Below are 16,157 nucleotides of genomic sequence, written 5' to 3' on the forward strand. Positions count from 1 at the left end.
GCCACCAGAACCATGAAAATAAATTTCTGTTGTTTCTAAGCTACCCAGTGTCCTTTCCCAACATCACATAGTCAATGACTCAAATACATGTCCTATTGACTCCAGCACTTGAGCTGTTAGCTACTAGCCTATTCAGCTATATCCACAGCCCCAGCAGCCAGCTCCTGGCTGCCAGCCCACCTGTTCTCTCTCTTCTCCACCTATCCCTCCAGGTCCATCCAAGGACTTACCTCTTTTCTGAAGATTTCTCAGATTTCCCCTTGGTAGGAAGCTCCCAGCTCTTCCATATACTGTGTGCCCCCCTCTCCTGTCTGTATGTTACCTTAGACTCCCTTTGTCTATGTCACACAGAGGCTGTTTCTTTCTCCCCTTTGAGAAATAAGGTTTTTCCAAGTCAGAGGTGTTGTTTCTCTTTTGTTTCTGTCTTTGTGGCTCCGAAACATCCCAGTAGTAGTGATCGTTACCAATTGCTGGGCACCAAGTGCTCTACATGCATTATTTTCCTTAATTCTTACAATAATCCTGTTCTCCTATTAGGCAGACACAATTTCTGTCCCCATTTTCCAGATGAGGAAACTGAGGCTAGAAGAGGTTAAATGACTTGCAACAGCTAGCTGAGGATCAGAGCTAGGATTTAAACCCAGGTCTGTTTAATCTCAAGCTCACATTCTTAATCACATCTGTTTTTAATCGTGTTTGATGCTTAACTATACACTGGAGAGGGAATGAGTCTTAACCTCAACCAAACCTCCCAGAGCCATAAAGGCCTTGCAAAAAAAAAAAAAAAAAAAAAAAAAAAATCAAGTGAGAAAAAAGGATGTTTGGACACTTTGCAAGACCTGGGTTTAATTCATGACCAGGCTAAGACACTACCCCCAAGCCCCATGACACTGTCAATCCCTGCATAAACCTGCCCTGTGTATTGTTCAGAGTTCTCCAGAGACTGTCCAAGTGTTGCATGCACTCAAGACTGCTAGCCCAAGTGCCAGAGATTTTAAAATGAGAATAATGGGAAATTCAGCTGAGTAGAACCAAGCCCTATTCTAACCAAGCACCTTCAACTTCTCACAGTCACCTGGGCACAGTGGTGAAGAGCGGAGGGTAGAGAGCTGATGTTAGCTAAGAAACGTGCAAGCTATTTGCACAGAAGAGAGGACACAGCCTCTACCTTCAGGGTGCCTCCTGTCTGCTCAAGTATGCTCAATGCCTTTAAGACTGTCTACAGAGCAACTCACTAGTGAATGCAAATGTATAATAGCAAAGAGCACAGAGAAGAGTGAGGCTGAGGGGGTATGAAGTTAAATGAGTGCTTAGAATGCAGTAGAACCCTTCAGGGAAAGTTTCTAGACATGGCAACAACTAGATTTTACAAAAATTAAAAATAACCTTTCTTGGTACAAATGCAATATATGCCCATGACAAACAAATCAGAAAACACAGACAAGCAAAGAAAGGAAATTAAAAAAATCCCACCTACAATCTCACCCACCCAAAGACAACTTCTGTCCACACCCTCAACACCTTGACAACTAGAATTTGCAGGAGGGAATGTGCAGAGCTGGAGCATATGTCAGGGGTAGGGGTGTGTGTGTGTGTGTGTGTGTGTGTGTGTGTGTGTGTGTGTGTGGTGTCTGCATTCATCTGTGTGTCTGTGTCTATCTGTGGCTGGACAGGAGGGGACTGGCAGTTTCGCATTTTGGTTTATGCTTGGGAATAGTGATAATAAATTTATTTGAAGGGATCAAAAAGAAGACAGTTGAAGAAAAGGAGGACTAATAGAAAATCCTCTCAGAATAGGGAGAAATTTGAAGGAGGCAGTAGTACCAGGGAATTTAGCTGAATAGTGACACAAAATAATCAAAATAGGCTGGGTGTGGTAGCTCACGCCTGTAATCCCAGCACTTTGGGAGGCCGAGGCGGGCAGATGACTTGAGGCCAGGAGTTAGAGACCAGCCTGGGCAACATGGTGAAACCCTGTCTCTACTAAAAATACAAAAATTAGCTGGGTGTGTTGGCAAATGCCTGTAATCCCAGCTACTTAGGAGTCTGAGGCAGCAGAATCTCTTGAACCCCAGAGGTGGAGGTTGCAGTGAGCCAAGATCCCACCACTGCACTCCAGCCTGGGTGACAGAGTGACTCAGTCTCAAAAAAATAAAATAATCATAATAGCAATAACAGTTGACCTTTTTGAGTGCTTACCATATATAAGACATTGTGCTAAGTACTTTCCATCTTTTATTTTAATCCTCACAACTACTCTATGAAGTAGATACTCTTATCCCTATTTTACAGAGGATAAGAGCTTTGCTCAAACTCACATAGTAAGTGGAAACACACTGATGCTTCTTACAGTCTGCTCTGTAAGCTATCTGCATCAGAATGCTCTAAGGTGTTTGTTACAAATGCAGTCTTTGGTTGTAACCTGAAGTGTCTGATTCAGCAAGTCTAGGTGTGGCCAAGGGCATTTGGTTCTAACCTTGTTATAGGACCAACAAGTTTGTGTGCCTGCTGCACAGTAACATGCCAGTACCCTAAGACAGCAGGGTTTGCAACAGAGAACAAATTTGATGATCACAGCGCTCTGAGCAAGGAAGTGGGAAGGAGACTCTCAAATACATCTCTCCAATGAACAAAGAAAGGAAACTCTCAAATACATCTCTCCAAGGAGTTTTGAGGTGAGATTTTTAAGGAGACTGTGAAGTACCAAGAGGCTGGAAAATTAGGGTCATTGATTGGTCAGGGCAAAGGGGATAAAATCATCAGAAGGTAGAAACAACATTCTTTACTGAGTCAGCTCCTGTGGGGTCCTTCAGATCAGCTGGTATCAATAGTCGCACGGGTATGCAAGACCTGAAAGAATATCTCAAATGGAAAACATAATGTTTCATAATGCCTAAGGTGTTATCTCTATAGCTGTTTAGGGAACCTATTGCCTAGGGTCTACATGATTCTAAGACAACAGGCAAACAAGTATGAGGAAGCAGGTCAGGAGCAAGCTGAACTAATAACTGCAGCTGAGTATGCTGAAAGATTGGCTTATTTTCATTTCTCCCCTCCCTTCTTCCCTGATTAATTTTATAAAGTTTTAGGGATGGTTTCAACCTGAAGTGTCTAATTCAGCAAGTCTAGGTGGGGGCAAAGGCATTTGTAGGTTTTTTATTTTATTTTTTTGAGATGGAGTTTTGCTCTTCTTGCCCAGGCTGGAGTGCAATGGCACAATCTCAGCTCACTGCAACCTCTGCCTCCCAGGTTCAAGCGATTCTCCTACCTCAGCCTCTCAAGTAGTTGGGATTACAGGCATGCCACCACGGCCTGCTAATTTTTTATGTTTAGTGGAGGCAGGGTTTCATCATGTTGGCCAGGCTGGACTTAAACTCCTTATCTCAGATGATTCACCTGCCTTGGCCTCCCAAAGTACTGGGATTACAGGTGTGAGCCACCATGCTCAGTCGACATTTGTAACTTTAATAGCTCTCCAGTGATGTTCTGTCCATCCAAGTTTGAGGGCCACTGATCTCAGATGATGGAAGGACGAACTGGCATAAGGAGTCATCAGAGGTCAGGAAGAGCTATTCCTCTGGCCATAGACCCTTGGCCTGGACTTTTTTGACCTTAATTATGCTGAACTTTGACACTTTAGCCTCCACAGGCCCTTTTGCAGTTGGGGGACTTGCCTTTGGGTGGAGATTGCTTGGTGCCTCTTTCATTGCTCTCTCACAACTGCTCTTAGATGCTTGAACACAAGAGAATAATTAAATAGGGTCACTAGTGCTTGGTCAGCAGCTAGTCAGGTGTGCCCCTCACTGGCAACAGTGAGGCCAGTAGGGTCAGGTGCAGGCCATGGGGCCTGGAAGGAGACTGGAGCTGACAATCTGAGATGGGCGTGGGGATGGAACCTGGGTGGACTGGAGTAAAACCTGGTTTGGGCTGAGGGTCCAAATCATGGAGTCAAAGGAATGACCAGGAGCAAGGTCAAGGATGAGAAACTTGGAGGTGTGGATCATGGAGTAAACAGAGCTGCTTTTAGGGTAACTGTGATGCCTTTCAACTAGAACATATCCCAGTTTGCCTCCAAAGTCCCAAGTGGTTTTTTTTTTTGTTTTTATAGAGTCTTGTTCTGTCTCCAGCCTGGAGTGCAGTGGTGAGATCTCGGCTCACTGCAACCTCCGCCTCCCTGGTTCTGGTTCAAGCAATTCCCCTGCCTCAGCCTCCTGAGTAGCTGGAACTACTACAGGCACATGCCACCACACCCAGCTAATTTTTTTTATATTTTAGAAGAGATGGGGTTTCACCATGTTGGTCAGGATGATCTCAATCTCCGGACCTCGTGATCTGCCTGCCTCAGCCTCCCAAAGTGCTGGGATTATAGGCGTGATCCACTGCACCCAGCCAAGTCCCAAGTATTTTATCAGCACTTTTTTCAAGGTGGGCAGCTTCCCTCACTATCTTCACTGCCCCACTCCACTGAAGACCATGTAGCCAGCCTGTACCTAGTGGACGGGCAGGGACAAGATCACTGCACTAGAATCCAGGGTATCATCTTAGTTGTGGCTCTGATTCTTCCTTCTAAAATGGCAGGTCATCTAATCTTGCTGACTCACTATTTCCATACCTGTGAAATGGGTACAGTCAAAGAATCTCATAAAGCTAAAGAAATAATGTCTTCTGAATTATAAAGTGCTGTACACGTCATGACCTGCAGCATGGTTGAGGATTTTAAGGCAGCCTCAGAATATAAGATTAATTAGTTATCAAACCAATCAAAACAATAAGAGACAAAAGCCCCCAGACTTGTTTACTTGAAGATTATCTCCAGGCTGAGATGTTTTGGTCAGAAAGTCACAAATGAGCATGCTCGGAAGGTGCCTGTAAACTGGGAAATTCCCAGGGCTTCTGAGTAACCCACAGTCCTATTTCCCTTAACCAGTGCCCTCAGGATGCCGATAAAAAACTGAGCAAGAGCCCAGCTCAAGATCTGAGGTCTGTGGACTCTACACACCCTTCATTGTCCTTGGGTCTGACAGCCCAGCATCCAGGAGAGAGCAGGCATCTGCAAGAAGGACGAGGTATGCTGGCCCCACAGGCAGCAAGAAGGACAGGTAAATCATTCAAAAGCACCAGGAGGCAACCAGGATCAAGGGGCAGCACCCAGAGATCAGGGTGATAAGGGAGGGCCGAGAGAAATAAGGAAGCTTGGTTGTCCCTCCTTATAGCTTCAGGCGACCTTAGCCAAGTCTCCTGGCCTCTCTTATCCTCTGGGCCCTTAACTGTGAGAGCAGGGAGTTGGTCTCAATGATTTCAAAGGTCCTTTCAGCTCTGGGTGGGAAGACACTATCTAAATCCAAGCTACATGAACATCTGCTGCTCTTATTTACCTCTGAGCCAAGTCCAGAAGCCCAGGAGTCCCAGTGCCACCTGCAGGGCTGTGGCAGATGCAAGCTGCAGGGGACCACCAAGGCTGAATGGAGGGTGAGCACCATGGAGGAGGCTGGGGTGGGCTGTCAGGGCCTCCTTCCTACACAGCAACTCAAAGACTTTCCCACAGGATCTCATTTGATCCTTCTGACTCCCTCGTGAGATTGGGAGGTATCATAGGCCTCCACATGTGACCACAGGTACAGTGAGAAGGCTTCTGGAAATGAAAAAGTATTTTTAAGGACACCCCAGCACTTGAGAGAGGAAAGAGGCAGCCAGGTCCCAAGGCTCTCAGGCTGCCGGGCAGGTTTTGGAATTTGCAGGAAAGCTTCCCTAGCACTGCTCTGCTCCCACCTTCTTTCTCCTAGGCTCCTTGCCCCACTCTCATTGGCTGGCCGGCTGCCACTCAGCATGGAGTCAGCCCTCCTATTGTGCTCCCCTGTGCACCGCTGAGGCACCTGTGACAAGACAATTAAGATATTAATTTGTTTACTGTGTTTTTCCATTGCTGTCTTTTCCCAAGCAGGTACTGCGGTCGGGTTTTTTGTTTTTTTCTTGCCTTACGAATCCTTGCAGGACAGAAAGCAGAGCTGCTTGAAGATAACAAATCTTCATGCCTTGGGTAAAAGCCCTGGCCTCTGATGGGATGATGCAGATACCCGGAGGGAGAGCAGACACCCAGAGGGAGAAAAGAGGGAGGGGGACAGGGAGAGAAAGACAGAGGAGGGTCCTCAGAGAGCAGAAAGATAGAAAACCGCAACAAAACGGAAAACCTCTCTCACAGTAGGAATAGAGCCCATTCCAGAGCCCCCGGAAACATCCAGATCTCCGGGAACTTTTAGGCCTTGGGCATTGAGTTTCCAGTCTCATCAACAGTTCCTGGGCCCCATGTATGACTCAGCAACAGCAAAATCAACAAACAGAAGGGATGTGAGAAAGGAAAGGAAACCTTAGGGCAGACTACTGGCTGATGACTGGTGGGGAGGCCCCCACACTTTTGCCCAATTAGACACAATATTCAGGGGAGAGGTTGCACTCCCAGAATGACAGATTAATAATCTGCCCACTGAACAGGACTTGGGCTTCAAGGTTAAATTTATTTTTATTTTAAAAAGAGGCCAGGTGCAGTGACTCATGCATGTAATCCCAGCACTTTAGGAGGCTGAGGCGGGCAGATCACCTGAGGTCAGGCGTTCAAGGCCAGCTTGGGCAACATAGTGAAACTCTGCCTCTACTAAAAATACAAAAATTAGCCGGACATGGTGGCACACATCTACAGGCCCAACTACTAGTGAGGCTGAGGCAGAATTTCTTGAACCTGGGGTGCGGAGATTGCAGTGAGCCGAGATCATGCCATTGCACTCCAGCCTGGATGACAAAGCAAAACTCCATCTCAAAAAAATAAATAAATAATAAAAAACAGAGAAATACGAACAAAAGTCAGAGAAATCTAATCTTCCTAGCCTAGCTGGGTTCTAGTATAAAAGTCTCCCCAGATATGTATAGAAGAAGGAATGACCCCTTTGTCCTGGTCTCACCAGCCTGTGAATATACCAGGTATACCTCCTTAATACCCAAATATTATGAGCTCTAAGCTTCTACCAGTTAATGTAAGACATCTAGTCCCATATTCTGTTGGTTACAATGCCTTAGCCATAAGTAATAGAAAACACAGATTCAAACATGTGAGGAAATGTATTATCTCACACAGCAGTCTAGAAGTAGTGGGTTCCAGGTGTGGTACAATGCTTGGCTCAAGGTGTCCTCAGGGAGCCCAGGAGCCTTCATTTCTCTGCTTTTCTCTCCTTAGGACATTGGCTTTTTCCTCCAGCTGGCTCCCTTTGTGGTAACACAATGCCTGCACCAGACACAATAACATGCAGAAAAAGAAAGCTTTCATGCTTTTTAGAAGCGTGGAAGCTTTTACCAGCAGTCTCCTGTAGAATCTTCTTTATGTACCATTGGCCAGAATTGGGTACATGCCCATTCCTTAGCTAGTCCCTGCCAAGGGGAATGGGATTATCATGGTTGATTTGAAAGGAAGCTAAAGAGCAACCTCAAAGAACATTTCAAAGTACTTCCACCTCCCAAATACAGCCTTGCTCACTGTGAGTTCACAGACACCTTCTCCCCCCATGGCCAAGTTAGGTTCCTTCTTCATTTATGTTGAATTCCCTCTTTTGGGCCCTAGTATCCCCTTCTTATAGCCTGAAAGGCTCTCACGCTTATCAGTTTGTGAATCACTAATGTGAATGCAGCTCAAGATTTTTTCCCCAGGTCCATCTCACAGTGGGTCCAGTGGATCCCCAAAGCTATCGTGTGGTTATTTCCCCAGTTCCAGAATGCATAATTAAAATAGATACACTTGGCAGTTGGCAGAATCCCCACACTGGTTCCCTGACCTGTGGGGTGAGGGCTATCCTGGTGGGAAAGGCCAAGTGGAAGACAGTAGAACTGCCTCTACCTAGGAAAAGAGTAAGCCAAAAGCAATACTGACTTCCCAGAGGGACTCCAGAGAGGAAGGGGTGGCAATTCCCACCACATTCTTATTCCACATGCCTATTTGGCTTGTGCAAAAGACAGATGGAGAACGACAGTGGATTACTATCAACTTAACCAGGTGATGACTCCCACTGCAGCTGCTGTACCAGATGTGATTTTATTGCTGTTGTGGTTTCATTTCAGATGTGGTTTCATTCAGTGAGATTTCTAGGGTTCCAGTGGTATGGGGCATGTCAAGATATCTCTTCTAAGGTGAAGGATACCTTGTTGCATCTGGCCCCTCCTACAACCAAAAAGGAGGCACAATGCTTAATAGGCCTCAACGTGTTCCTCATTTGGGTGTGTAACTCTGCCCCATTTACCGAGTGACTTGAAAAGCTGCTGGTTTTGAGTGGAGTCTAGACCAGGAAAAGGCTCTGTAACAGGTCCAGGCTGCTATGCGGGCTGCTCTGCCACTTGGGCCATATGACCCAGCAGATTCTATGGTGCTTGAGGTATCAGTGGCAGACTGGGATCTGTCTGGAGCTTTGGGCAGACCCTTATGGGTTTATCACAGTGGAGGCCTTTAGGATTTTAGAGCAAGGTCCTGCCATCATGCACAGATAGCTACTGTCCTTTTGAGACAGCTCTTGGCCTATTACTGGGCCCCATAGAAACTGAATGTTTGACCATGGGCCACCAAGTTACCATGTGACTTGAGCTGCCTATCATGAACTGGGTGCTATCCGACCCACTAAGTCATGAAGTTGGATGTGCACAGCAGCACTCCACCATCAAATGGAAATGGTATACAGGTGATCAGGCCCAAGCAAGTCCAGAGGGAACAAGGAAATCACATGAGGAAGTAGCCCAAATGCCCATAATTCCTACTCCCGCTTCAGTGCCTTCTCTCTCCCATCCTGTACCTATGACTTTGTGGGGAGTACCCAGTGATCAGCTCACAGAAGAAGAAATCAGGCCTGGATTACAAATAGTTCTGCACAATATGCAGACACACCCAAAAGTGGACAGCTGCAGCATTACAGCCCCTTTCTGGAACATCCCTAAAGCAGTGGTCTCCAATCTATTTAACACCAGGGACCAGTTTTATGAAAGACAATTTTTCCATGGAAGAACAAAGGTTGGGGTGGAGGGTGGTTTCGGAGGAAACAGTTCCTCCTCAGATCATCAGGCATTAGATTCCCCTAAGGAGCACACAGCCTAGATCCCTCACATGCGCAGTTCACAATAGGGTTCGGGCTCCTATGAGAATCTAACGCCACTACTGATCTGACAGGAGGTGGAGCTCATCCGCCACTCACCTCCTGCTGTGCTGCTCAGTTCCGAATAGGCCATTGACCAGTACCATTGGTTGGGTCTGCAACATGATCATCCTTCAGTTCCTGTTGCTCCTGCAAAGCCCAGTGGGCACCAGGGACACAGGAGGCTGCTGCCTCATGCGGGCCACCTCTAGCACTAAAACCCAAGCAGGAGCATCCCAGAGCAAAACAGGCACCTGCAATTGGGGGTCATCAAGACAGGGGTTCTCCAAGGTACCAGGGGCAAAGGAGCAGGATCTGTAGCCTTCAAGGGCCAGAAGAGGGACCCTAGAAGTCTCCTGTGTCTCCTCTTTGCCTCTACCTCTTGGGGTCTGCAGTTCACTAATGAGGCATCGTCATCTCAGCCAGGGCAGTGATCCCTTCCCTCTTCCATTAGGAAGAATTCCCTTTACCGCTGTCCTCGGGGCAAAACTTTGGGCAGTGTACTTGGTTGCACAATTTAGTTGGAAGGACAAACAGCCAGACATGTGGTTATACACTGATTCATAGGTTGTAGCCAATGGTTTCCTGGATGGCCTCAGACTTGTAAGTAATACGATTGCAGAAGTGATGACAAAGAAATTTGGGAAAGAGTATGTGGATAGACCTATCTGATTGGGCAAAAGATGTGAAGATATTTGTGTTTCTTGTGAATGCTCAACAAAAGGTGACCTCAGCAGAGGAGGATTTTCTTTTATTTATGTATTTTCCTGAGACAGGGTCTCACTCCAATTGCCCAGGATGGAGTGCAGTGGCATGATTTCGGTTCACTGCAGCCTTGACTTCCCCAGGCTCAGGTGATTCTCCCACCTCAGCCTCCTGAGTAGCTGGGACTACAGGCTCGCACCACCACACCTGGCTAATTTTTTGTATTTTCAGTTGAGATAGGGTTTCAACATGTTGCCCAGCTGGTCTTAAACTCCTGGCCTCAACCAATCCACTCACCTTGGCCTCCCAAAATGCTAGAATTACAGGCATGAGCCGCTGCACCAGCCTCAGAGGAGGATTTTAACAATCAAATAGATATTCCACACAGCATTGCTTTTGATCAAGGAGCTCACTTCACAGCAAAAGAAGTGCAGCAGTGGGCCCATGCTCATGAAATTCACTGATCTTATCATGTTCTGTACCATCCTGAAGCAGCTGGCTTGATAGTACAATGGAATAGCCTTTTGAAGACTCAGTTACAACGCAGCTAAGTGACAACACTTTGTAGGTCTGTGGCAAGGTTATATGCAGAAGGCTGTACATATGCTCTGAACCAGACTCCAATGTATGGTGCTCTTCCTCCTATAGCCAAGATTCACAGGTCCAGGAATCAAGGAGTGGAAACACCCACTATTACCCCTTGTGCCCCACTAGCAAAATTTTTGCATCCTATTCTCATGACCTTATGCTCTGCTGGCTTAGTGGTCTTAGTTCTGAAGAGAGGAATGTTTCTACCAGGAGACACAACAATGGTCCTATTGAACTGGAAGCTGAGACTGCCGCCTGCCCACTTTGGACTCCTTATGCCTCCGAATCAACAGGCGAAGAAGGGAGTTACTGTGCTGACTGGCATGATTAATCCTGACTACCTAGCGGAAATTGGACTGCCACTCCACGGTGGAAAAAAGGAAGAGTTTGTCTGGAACACAGACGATCCCTTAAAGCATGCCCTCTGATTAAGGTGAATGGAAAACTACAACAACCCAATCCAGGCAGGACTATGAATGGCTCAGACCCTTCAGGAATGAAGGTTTGGGTCACTTCAAAGGTAAAGAACCACGACCAGCTGAGGTGATTGCTGAAGGCAAAGGGAATACCTAACGGGATAGTGAAAGAAGCTACAACTATGTGACCAGTTATATAAATGAGGACTGTAATCAGCTGATTAAGGTGAATGGAAAGAGAGTCACTCTGTGCCCAGGCTGGAATGCAGTGGCGTGATCTTAGCTCACTGCAACCTTCACCTCCCGGGTTCAAGTGTTTCTCCTGCCTCAGTCTCCTGAGTAGCTGGGATTACAGGCATGTGCCACCACGACCAGCTAATTTTTTGTATTTTTAGTAGAGAGAGGGTTTCACCGTGTTAGCCAGGATGGTCTTGATCTCAACCTTGTGATACGCCCACCTTGGCCTCCTAAAGTGCTGGGATTATAGGCATGAGCCACTGTGCCTGGCCGATGACTGTAATTTTTTTTAATTTATTTTTTATTTTTTGAGACAGAGTCTTGCTCTGGTCACCCAGATTGAAGTGCAGAGGCACAATCTCAGCTCACTGCAAACATCATCTCCCAGATTCAAGCGATTCTCCTACCTCAGCCTCCCAAATAGCTGGGATTACAGGCATGCCAAGGGAGGTAAATCACTTGAGGTCAGGAGTTCAAGATCAACCTGGCCAACATTGGAAACCTTGTCTCTACTAAAGTACAGAAAAATCAGCTGGGCATGGTGGTGTGCACCTGTAATCCCAGCTACTCAGAAGAAGGCTCAGGTAGGAGAATCACTTGAACCTGGGAGGCAGAGGTTACAGTGAGCCAAGATTGCACCACTGTACTCCAGCCTGGGCAACAGAGTGAGACTCTATTTAAAAAAAAAAATGTATTGACTTTACCTCATAGTATTTACATATTATTAATTGTATATCACAGTATTTAAGTTACAGGATTTCAAAGAGAAAGTATATATCACTCAAGGACTTTAGCTCCTCTTCTGGGGATGGGGTTAGTATGTTTTTGTTTATATACAGGATAGCTGTATCAGGTTAGGTGGAATTATGGCCTTGTTACTGTCTTTATTTGGAGATTAAGTATGATTTAAGGAGATGCATATAGGTGCCAAGTTGATGAGATTTGGACTTGTGATGGCTAATATTTTGTGTCAACTTCAGTGAACTACAGGTTGCCCAGATATTTGGTTAAACATTATTCTGTGTGTGTGTGAGGGTGTTTTGGGATGAAATTAACATGAGAATTGGTAGATAAGTAAAGCAGATTGTTCTCCCCAATATGGATGGGCCTCATCCACTTTATTAAATGCCTGGAGAGAACAGAAAGCTGAGTAAGGGAGAATTTGCTCTCTTAAGCTGACTATTTTCAAGCAAGGAAATCACATTGGTCCTCTCCTGGGTGTTTTTTTGTTTGTTTGTTTGTTTCTTTGAGACGGAGTCTCACGTTGTCACCAGGCTGGAGTGCAGTGACACCATGTCGGCTCACTACAACCTCCGCTACCCGGGTTCAAGTGATTCTCCTGCCTCAGCCTCCTGAGTAGCTGGGATTACAGGCACACACCACCACACCCAGCTAATTTTTGTATATTTAGTAGAGACAGGGTTTCACCATGTTGGCCAAGATGGTCTTGAACTTTTGACTTCATGATCCGCATGCCTCGGCCTCCCAAATTGCTGGGATTATAGGCATAAGCCACCGTGCCCAGCCAGTCCTCTCCTATTTTTGAACTCAGGCTCAGACTGGAAATATATCATTAGCTGTCCTGAGCCTCCAGCTTGCCAACCTCAGATCTTGGGACTTCTCAACCTCCATAATCATGTGAGTCAATTCTTTATAATAAATCTCATATCTATCTATCTACCTATCTATACATATAGAAAATTAGGAAGATAGATAGATGATAGATGATAGACAGACAGACGGACAGACAGTATATCTTATTGGTACTGCTTCTCTGGAGAGCCCTGACAAATACAGACACTTAACTAAAGTGGCATAGCTAGGAACATTCTTATAAAAGTCTTTTTGTAGACATATGTTTCTCCTTTTTTTTTTTTCATAATTATTTTTTGAGACAGGGTCTCACTTTCTCACCCAGGCTAGAGCACAGTGGCGTGATCACAGCTTACTGCAGCCTCGACTTCCTGGGCTGTGGCAATCCTCCCACCTCAGCCTCCTAAGTAGCTGGGACCACAGGCACATGCCACCACACCTGGCTACTTCTTGCATTTTTTTTTTTTTTTTTGGTAGAAACAGGGTTCTGCCATATTGCCCAGGCTGGTCTCGAACTCCTGAGCTCAAGTGATCCATCTGCCTTGGCCTCCCAAAGTGCTGGGATTACAAGAGAGCCACCACACCTGGTCTGTTTTTCTCTTGGGTAAATATCTAGACATTTAATTGCTGGGTCACAGAGTATGTTTGTCTAAGCAAGAAATTACCAAACTGCTTTTCAAAGTGGTCTATGGGCATTCCAGTAGCTCTACATCCTCAACATTTGGTATCACATGTAGTTTAATTTTAGCTGTTCTAGTGGATGTGTAATTGTTTTCATTTGTATTTTCCTGCTAACTAGTGATGTTGAGCATTTTTTCACGTGCTTATCAGTTATTGTTATATCTTCCTTCGTGAAGTGTCCATCCACTTTTTAAAAACGGGTTGCTTTTAAGTTGTAGGAATGCTTTCTAGTTTATTAAAAACATTCTTTGTTTTGCAGATACTTCCTCCCAGTCTGAGAATTGCCTATTATTCATTTTCTTAAGGGTGCAGAAATTTCTAATTTTGAAAAAGTATATATATATTTTTGTTATTGTCTGTAATCTAAGAATAAATTTTGCCTGCTCCAAGGTTGTGAAGATATTCTGTTTTCTTCTAGAAGCTTTATCACTCAATGACTTTGTTATTTCACATTATACACAAACATTAATTTGAAACGAAGGTAAGACGCTCCAGTTTGAAAGAACATTAGCCCAGATGAAAAGGTTTTATAGGCAGTAGGGAAGTAGAACTTGAGGCTTGCAAGCCAAGCAAGGCCAAATGGTGGAGGGCCTGGAATCTCAAGCTAAAGACTGAGGACTTCTTTCCATGGACGATGGAGAGAGGCTGAAGAGTTTGACAAGACAGTCATAAGTTAACAGCTGGGGAGAAAAGTGAGTGCTTGGAGACTCGGTGGTGGTGATTTAACGTCTCCCATCTGCATACTTTGAGAAGTGTTTTTTGAGCTCGCTTCTTGCCCTGATTTTCTGTGATTCTTCCTTCCCAAAAAGGGGCATTGAGGCAGGAGTTACAATAGTCTTTCAGTCTGTTAAAGCCAGGGCAGAGACTGCCAGATCCTTAGTCCTCGATTTTGACCTAAACAGTGGGTCAGATTGCTGGGGATGGGGTGGGCATCAAATATCTAATCGCCTGTGAAGTAAGGTTTGGGGAAAGTAGAGAACAAGTGCCTCCTGCTCTCTCATGCAGAGCCCGAAGAGAAATAACAATTTCCCTGGCATTCGAGTCCATACCTCCACCTCTCTGCTAGTGTGCCAAGCCTGTCCAACTTCTTTCTTGTCACAAAAGAGAAGGGTCCCTCCACATTTTAGGGCTAACTCATCTGCCACACTTTTGATCTCATCTCCCTCTGGCTTCTCTGCTTCTTCTTCCTCCAGCATTTCAACCCACCCTCTCCTGCCTCATCTCCAAGCCTACCTGCACTTTTTTTTTTTTTTTTTTTTTTTTTGAGACAGAGTCTCACTCTTTTGCCCAGGCTGGAGTGCAGTGTTGCAATCTCAGCTCACTGCAACCTCTGCCTTCCACGTTCAAGCAATCTGCCTCAGCCTTCCAAGTAGCTGGGACTACAGGCGCCCACCACCATGCCTGGCTAATTTTTGTATTTTTAGTAGAGACAGGGTTTCAGTATCTTGGCCAGGCTGGTCTTGAACTCCTGACCTTATGATCCACCCACCTCAGCCTCCCAAAGGGCTGGGATTACAGGCATGAGCCACCACGCCTGGCCACCTAGCTGCACTTCTTTTAAAAATCCTAAATTAAGCTCAGATGCCCCTTAGCACTCCTCTACCCCTGCTTTCCCCTTCCAGAATTCTCTCCAGTTATGCATAACTGCTGCCTTCACCTCTCACATATCTGCTCATTTCTCAGGTCCTGACAGTAGAGGGCCTACCCTCTATCACCTTCCAGAAACTTCAGATACTATGAATAATCTCCGTCCTACCAGCCCGGTGCCTCATTGGTCCTCATGTTCTCCTCTCCATGGTGTTCGGCCGTGTTGCCTTCCCTGTCTCTTGATGGACCCTCCTTTCCCTTCACTCCCCTTTCACTGCTTTTCCTTCCCTCATAGCCATTCCCCATCATTGCTTGATGGCCTCAAGGAGAGTCTGGAGGACACCAGATGGAAACACCCCAACTTCTCACCTGCAAACCTTGAAATTCTTCCTAACCTGCACTTCATTTTTCTGGTTAAAATGGAACTTGTCTCTTTGCTGACCTGAACCCATTCCTCATCTGGGAGGGAATCCCATCTCCTCACCTCTCTCTAACAATTATCCTGCCATCTTGTTGAGTCTTCAATCTCCTCCTCTCCGCTGTTCTTTCTCAAAATCATGAAAAGAATCCTTAAGCCTCCATCTCTTTAAAAAACTCTTTTTTCACTTCCTTTTATACCTGATTCACAGTCAAACTTCCTGAAAGGGTCATGTATACTTCTTATCTCCCCTCACACCCTTCCTTGTCACTCCTCTGTCCTCTGAACACAGTCCCATCAAGATTATTAATGACCTTCGTGTTGCCCAAATCTCTTGGACTTTTGTTGCTTCTTTGACTTACTCTCAACAGCTCTGATGTTATTCACCGTTTCCTGCCTCTCCTCTCCCGGCTTCTCCTGCCCGGACTGCTTCTTCTCTGTGCCCCCGACATGACCTCTCTCTCCCTGTCTCTTTCCCCCTACTCTCTTTCTCTCTCTATCCACCTCTCTCCTTTCTCTCCCTCTCTTTCCTCCCTGTCTCTCTTTCTCCCTCTCCCTCCATCTCTCTGTCTCTCTGTCTCTTTCCTCCCTGTCTCTCTTTCCCTCTCCCTCCCTCCATCTCTCTTTCTCCTGTGCAGTGGTGGCACTCCCTGCACTCCTTGGCTTTCTGGCTTGGGCCTTCTTCCTTCCCTCACTTTCCCTGAGTGATCCCATCCACACCTTAAGGATTTACTGAGCACCCAACGTGAATCAGGCAACGTTCCAACCCCTGAG

Source organism: Sapajus apella, unplaced genomic scaffold (assembly GCF_009761245.1).
Source record: "Sapajus apella isolate SASKATOON/1434 unplaced genomic scaffold, GSC_monkey_1.0 scaffold59, whole genome shotgun sequence".
NCBI classification, from domain to species: Eukaryota; Metazoa; Chordata; class Mammalia; order Primates; family Cebidae; genus Sapajus; species Sapajus apella.